The sequence below is a fragment of the Schistocerca cancellata genome, chromosome 1 (genome assembly GCF_023864275.1).
Source record: "Schistocerca cancellata isolate TAMUIC-IGC-003103 chromosome 1, iqSchCanc2.1, whole genome shotgun sequence".
In the NCBI taxonomy this organism is placed as follows: Eukaryota; Metazoa; Arthropoda; class Insecta; order Orthoptera; family Acrididae; genus Schistocerca; species Schistocerca cancellata.
The window spans coordinates 1,260,267,472-1,260,275,084 of record NC_064626.1 but is presented as its reverse complement, the minus strand read 5'-3'; the positions used below and the strand labels follow the sequence as shown (position 1 = coordinate 1,260,275,084).

Sequence of the window (7,613 nt, the reverse complement as noted above, 5' to 3'; positions counted from 1 at the left end):
ATGGTATAGGTTTACGGTTTGTTACATTGTGTTGCAAAAAAGTTTATTTTTATATCTGTATGACCTAATTTCCAAATATGTTTGTTTAAAATGTCTTAAATTTTTAAAATAATGTCTAAAATGTCTGTAAAAATTGTGAAAAAGTTTTCTAATTATACTACAAAATATTTTTGTAATTGTAAATTTTAATAAATGTGACGCCTATGGGCATGTACTTATGTACCCAGCAAGCTGGTTTTTATGACCCAAATTATTGTCTGGTAATCATCTTGTACACGTGAATTTTTGGTCTGTTTTCTCTCACCCACTCTAAGGTGGGTGAATCATGGTATACGATACTACAGTAGTCTGTGTTCTACCTAATCACAGTAGCGCTTCCAGAATGTCAATTAATGATTCTCCAATGTATTTCTGTTATAATGTCAAGTATCGATATGTGTACACGTACATGAATTGTCGACCGTCCATGTAACCGATCGCTCTGTTTTCCCTCTGAAGAGCTTGGACCACGAATTTACTTTCTGTTTTGTTCAGCTCCACTTCTTGGCACACTGGTAGTGCAATGGATATTTTATATATGCTTTGATAAGCCAGTGTGGTGTCGTTTGCTACAAGAGAAAAGTGTTCTCATTGTATTGGCGAAATTATGTGACCTAGTTCTTATATACTTCTTATCCCTGATTTACGGAATTGGATACAGCGATAAGTTGCCGTTCTAATATGGCTTTACTTTTGGTACATTGTAGAGCTGATGATTACAGAAATTCAATCGAAACCGGCCTTTGAGAAATACAATAAAAGTACCAAGCGACCGTGACTGCAAAAGATTTTCCTGTTAACCAATGACAAATCATTTCCTTCGAACATATTGGTTCTCGTATGGCTCCGTGACCACGGAGCGTATATCTGTCGTCAGGGAACTGAACAATTGATAGCCGTTGTTTACAGACATCTGGTTACTGTTGAAAAATAGTATCATGTGTAGTGTAGCACTCAATAAATATTACTTGGCCCGGCATAATAATGTGTACCTTACTTTTTGAGGTCACTTCGTTAGTAAGGCTATTGGGGTGGTTTCAGCGGAATAAACTTTCTCTACGAAGCAATATAACAATTCCAATCCCAAAGTAAGCAGGTGTTGACAGATGTCAAAACTACCGAACTGTCAGTTTGTACAGAATCCAGATGGCAGTTATAAGAGTCGAGTGGCATGAAAGGGAAGCAGTGGTTGGGAAGGGAGTGAGACAGGGTTGTAGCCTCTCCCAAATGTTATTCAATCTGTATTTTGAGCAAGCAGTAAAGAAAACAAAAGAAAAATTTGGAGTAGGAATTAGCCATGGAGAATAAATAAAAACTTTGAGGTTCGCCGATGACATTGTAATTCTGTCAGAGACAGCAAATGACTTGGAAAAGCAGCTGAACGGAATGGACAGGGTCTTGAAAGGAGGATATAATATGAACATCAACAAAAGCAAAACAAGAATAACGGAATGTAGTCTGGTGATGCTGCAGCAATTAGATTAGGAAATGAGACGCTTAAAGTAGTAAATGAAGTTTGCTATTTGGGGAGCAAAATAACTGATGATGGTCGAGGTAGAGAGGATGTAAAATGTAGATTGGCAAAGGCAAGGAAAGCGTTTCTGAAGAAGAGAAATTTGTTAACATCGAGTATAGATTAAAGTGTCAGGAAGTCGTTTGTGAAAGTATTTGTATGGAGTGTAGCCATGTATGGAAGAGAAACTTGGACGATAAATAGTTTGGACAAGAAGAGAATAGAAGCTTTCGAAATGTGGTGCTACAGAAGAATGCTGAAGATTAGATGGGTAGATCACGTAACTAATGAGGAAGTATTGAATAGGATCGGGGAGAAGAGAAGTTTGTGGCACAACTTGACCAGAAGAAGGGATCGGTTGGTAGGACATGTTCTGAGGCATCAAGGGATCACCAATTTAGTATTGGAAGGCAGAGTGGAGGGTAAAAATCGTAGAGGGAGACCAAGAGATGAATACACTAAACAGATTCAGAAGCATGTAGGTTGCAGTAGGTACTGGGAGATGAATAACCTTGCACAGGATAGAGTTGCATGGAGAGCTGCATCAAACCAGTCTCTGGACTGAAGACCACAACAACAACAACAACGGAGCAATGTTGCAAACAGGTGCCAAAGTAATTAACAGTAAGAGACGAGACCGACAAAATTTTCCATTTATCCATTTATCTCGCATCTGCCGAGATTAGAGAAACGATATTCCACGTATTCTTTTAAAGCGCATGTTCATATCAAAGCGCCAACTACGTAAATTGTGAACACAACCCCATCGACCGGCAAGAGGTCGTAAACGTTAAACTTCAGTTATTTATTTTTATAGAATTTTCTGTTTCGTTGACCTCTTAACGAAATGTGAGGAATGCTAAAACACTCTGTTAGTGAGCAAAGGAAGTTATGGAGGTGAATTTAAAGAGAGCTTGTGTTACAAGGCAGGGCGTGTTACGCCTGTGGGTAGAGCCAGTGGGGCGAGTTGCGTCACTGCACTATGGTAGCGCTGTGCCACTGCAAGCCGGGCCACTCTGCAACAGGAAACTGGGTGTAATTCTATTACGTGGCCGGGATGTTAATTTTCGAGGCAACAGGTGCGGCCGCGTACCGGAATTAGTCCAATTACCCTCTGCACAGCTGAGTGTAATATCAGCGGCCCTCCAAGTCGACTCCGGACTGCCTGCTGTAGGCAGGGAAGTCCGCTGAGCACCGCGCGCATGCGCACTGCACTAAAGAGCGACAGCCCGTGGAACGGCTTCCGCCGTTAGCTACAGCAGGCTGCCACTCCGCTATGACAGTAGCCCTGGTGTGAGGCCTGAATGCAGAACAGTACTAGAAATTGATAAGTCACAGCTGCAAAATACTAACACGAATTCTTTACAGACGAATGGAAAAACTAGTAGAAGCCAACCTCGGGGAAGATCAGTTTGGATTCCGTAGAAACAATGGAACACGTGAGGCAATACTGACCTTACGACTTATCTTAGAAGAAAGATTAAGGAAAGGCAAACCTACATTTCTAGCATTTGTAGACTTAGAGAAAGCTTTTGACAATGTTGACTGGAATACTCTCTTTCAAATTCTAAAGGTGGCAGGGGTAAAATACAGGGAGCGAAAGGCTATTTACAATTTGTACAGAAACCAGATGGCAGTTATAAGAGTCGAGGGACATGAAAGGGAAGCAGTGGTTGGGAAGGGAGTAAGACAGGATTGTAGCCTCTCCCCGATGTTGTTCAATCTGTATATTGAGCAAGCAGTAAAGGAAACAAAAGAAAAAATCGAAGTAGGTATTAAAATTCATGGAGAAGAAATAAAAACTTTGAGGTTCGCCGATGACATTGTAATTCTGTCAGAGACAGCAAAAGACTTGGAAGAGCAGTTGAATGGAATGGACAGTGTCTTGAAAGGAGGATATAAGATGAACATCAACAAAAGCAAAACAAGGATATGGAATGTAGTCTAATTAAGTCGGGTGATGCTGAGGGAATTAGATTAGGAAATGAGGCACTTAAAGTAGTAAAGGAGTTTTGCTATTTGGGGAGCAAAATAACTGATGATGGTCGAAGTAGAGAGGATATAAAATGTAGGCTGGCAATGGCAAGGAAAGCGTTTCTGAAGAAGAGAAATTTGTTAACATCCAGTATTGATTTAACTGTCAGGAAGTCATTTCTGAAAGTATTCGTATGGAGTGTAGCCATGTATGGAAGTGAAACATGGACAATAAATAGTTTGGACAAGAAGAGAATAGAAGCTTTCGAAATGTGGTGGTACAGAAGAATGCTGAAGATTAGATGGGTAGATCATATAACTAATGAGGAAGTATTGAATAGGTTTGGGGAGAAGAGAAGTTTGTGGCACAACTTGAGCAGAAGAAGAGATCGGTTGGTTGGACATGTTCTGAGGCATCAAGGGATCACCAATTTAGTATTGGAGGGCAGCATGGAGGGTAAAAATCGTAGAGGGAGACCAAGAGATGAATACACTAAGCAGATTCAGAAGGATGTAGGTTGCAGTAGGTACTAGGAGATGAAAAAGCTTGCACAAGATAGAGTAGCATGGAGAGCTGCATCAAACCTGTCTCAGGACTGAAGTCCACAACAACAACAACAACTAGAAATTGCGGATAATTTTATAAATTAGTAAGGCTTTTTCGGGAAACGAAAAGAGGATGCGTACGACGTATGCTGAAACAAGCAATTAACAAAGAGTGTCAGCACTGGAGGGCGTTTTCCTGAAAGGTCACTGTTCATTGTAGTCGTTGTGTGATGCTGAGAAAAGGACGTTGGTGGGGTGGCGTTCGGGCTGGGGTTGTGCTGACGTTGAACATTAAATTTTCTTCTTGACAACACAGAAATATTTAAAGAAGTTTTTTTATAGTCAAGATCGCGTTCACTTGATTTTTTTTATTTCTTTTTTTAGTGCCCGGTTTCGACAGGTAAGACCGTCGCCTTCAGATCTTTAAAAACTTGTTTTTGGTTGTACGTCATGTTCCATTGTGCGTTCTTTAGTCTTGTCACGTTAACATTTTAGTGTACATTCCAAGCAGATTAAAATTACATTTCTAATTGTAAGAAACATGAGTCAAGTAGAGAAATGATAGCAAAATTGACAGTCCAATTCTGTTGTTGGAGGTACAGATCAACAGGAGAATAACACCATAAAATAACTTTAGCAGAATGAAAACGAAATTCAGACTTCCCCCAAAAGACAGTGTTGGGCACTTATTGTTTACAACATATGGCCACTGACCACGGGCAGCAATATGAGAACACGGTTAATGAAAAAACAGCCAGCTAGGAGACAACTCTGATATAATTAGTAGGCAATTGGGGTGCACCCAGCCATTGTGTGACGCTAATTGAAGAGCTACTTGATAGAGAAGTAGAGGTCCAATCACGAAAACTGACAATGGCCAGGAGAACTGTGTGATGAAAATATGCCCCTCCGTATCCAGCGACGCCTGCGGGCTGAGGGTGAGACGGCGGTCGGTCGGTACCGTTGGGCCTTCAAGGCATGTTCGGACCACGTTTTTACTTAGATTAGTACTCAACAAAATATAAACGAGTCCGATCACGAACTAGTCACTAAAGAAAAGCTACTATCAACCGTCTACAGGACTGTCTGACTAGATTTCTTAATATAGCTTCCTGTACACTATGATGTACAATCAGCCTCTCTCGCAGAGTAAAATAACAAGATGATTTTCGATAAAATGGAGCAAATAAAATCAGTCGCACTCATAGATTCATGACGAGATCACATTCTTTACAACGGAACATACAAAATCAAACACGTAAAGGTTTTATAAATTACCGCTACCAGTCACAAACTTTGTCGACTATTGTATTACTTACTTATTTAGCGACATGTTTCGAGGGAATACCTCATCTTCAGGCTCAATGGCATTACAAAAACAACTTTAAAATAAGGTCATACTGATGTTACATAGTCTTTTCGTAGTAACTTGGAAACACGATTACAAACAGTTCTGTAGTGCAGAATTGTTTGTGATCGTGTTTCCAAGTTACTGCTATGTTAGTGACAATTTGTGAACAGTGACCAAGAGAGCCACGGAAATGGAAACAGAACAGCGTATCACAACGAGACTGCCACGCCAGAAGAACAAAGTGAGTGACTGTTAGAAGACATTTTCGTGCAAACATTAGTCCAGCTTCCAAAATGACATCGCTTCTTACTAAGTTTTCTCTTCTTCCACAGGATGACCACAGCAATTACGAAAAGACTATGTAACATCAGTATGACCTTATTCTAAAGTTGTTTTTGTAATGCCATTTTTCATTACGTCTGTGATTCTCCCCTTGTTAAATGCAACGTGAATTCAGGACCCCTTTCCTTCAGGGTTTCTTATTTCTTTTTTAAACTACTATCATGTTCACGGATTTTCGATGGCTTCCCTGAAGAAGCAGGCATGGTAGCTCTCCTCCACAGAGAGAACATGTGAGTTCTGGTGCCTCGCCTTGGCTGATTTCCCCACCTCTCATAACCTACAATACAATGTTCAGCGATCCTAGTGCTGATGGATCGTCCTGTCATTCCAACACATTTTCAGCATGGGTAAGGTATAGAGCTGTAAAACGACCGCAGGGTACTGCAGAATGTCGTAAATAAGCGTAGACTACGGCAGTTTTCCTAACAGCTTTGTCGGGTAAGTTCGTACTCGCGTTCCATGTACGTTGTGTTGCATACCTCTCAGGCGTTACCTCATAACGATAGCTTTCTTTACGTATGCGATCAGTGTCTCACTAGATTCCGCTGAAAACCGGAAGCGATGAACCGTCTAGAAACTGAGTGAGGATGTATAAATGGACGGCTGACCAACGGAACATTTTTGTTCTGCGTAGTTATCGTTCTCGCCTGTTACTTAAAAGTGAACAGTATTTATAGCAAGTTTGAAATTGTCAATGTTTAATTCAGGTTTCATTCGAAAATTGTTGATTTGTAACGTAAAAGAAAGGGATATTGAAGTAGAGATAAAACAACACAGATTTATCATATAGTGCTAGGAAACGCAATTTCCTCAACAATAACGTAAAATAAAGTTAAAAAGAAACCCAAAACAAAACTATATCAAGCATCGCTTCAGTACTTCGTATTCATAAAAAAACTCCGCATTTATCAATAATAACAGGAAACTCTTGTATTTCATCGATCTATTGAATACAGAATAACAACAATTATATGTGTTTATGGCAACGGCCATGCTGCAGTGGATACATCGGTTCCCGTCAGATCACCGAAGGTAAGCGCTGTCGGACGTGGCTGGCACTTGGATGGGTGACCATCTGGGCCGCCATGCGCCATTTCTCGAGGTGCACCCAGCCTCGTGATGCCAGTTGTGGAGCTACTCGATCGAGTAGTAGCGGCTCCGCTCAAAGAAAACCATCATAACGACAAGGAGAGCGATGTGCTGACCACATGCCCCTCCTATCTGCATCCTCAACTGAGGACGACACGGCGGTCGGATGGCCCCTATGGGCCACTTGTGCCCTGAACACGGAGTGCTTATATATGTTAACGAATGTAAACTGTACTTGCATCAAAAGTATTTGCTTTGGTTACACAAAAAGGCGGAAGTTACGCGAGCAACAAATTTTTATTATTTGCACAATACAATTTATGTTCTATAAGGATATCAGATAACGCGGAATGATGTGCGTTTCTAACTATATGCAAAAGAAACAACCAAACGAACAAAAGACAAATGAGAAGTCGTCGCCCCCCAGTTTCTCTCTTACACATTCATTTATGTTTCTCTCCCTACCTATACTACCAAAACTACCGGTAATTCTACCATTTACTAAGTCATTTACGTAGTGTACCAAAACTACCGAACAGTAGTTTTGGTAGAGTGCATCTCTTAAAAGGTACGCTGTAACTTTCTAATATTGCGAATGTGTCCCTTTTGTCCTTTACTATTTTCATGATTGTCGTTAACATCTATATCTATGCATTTACGTGTCGATACAGCTATAAACCTACATTTATACTCGGACACCTTACGATGTGTGGCGGTAGGTGCTTCTGGTAACTATATATGTATTTTTTTTCCTTTTTT

General features: G+C 40.6%; 1 pseudogene; it reads left to right on the top strand.

Annotated features, from left to right (window-relative positions):
• Positions 1 to 6,746: 6,746 nt before the first annotated feature.
• Positions 6,747 to 6,864, top strand: LOC126098841 (5S ribosomal RNA; annotated as a pseudogene).
• The last annotated feature ends 749 nt before the right edge of the window (positions 6,865 to 7,613 follow it).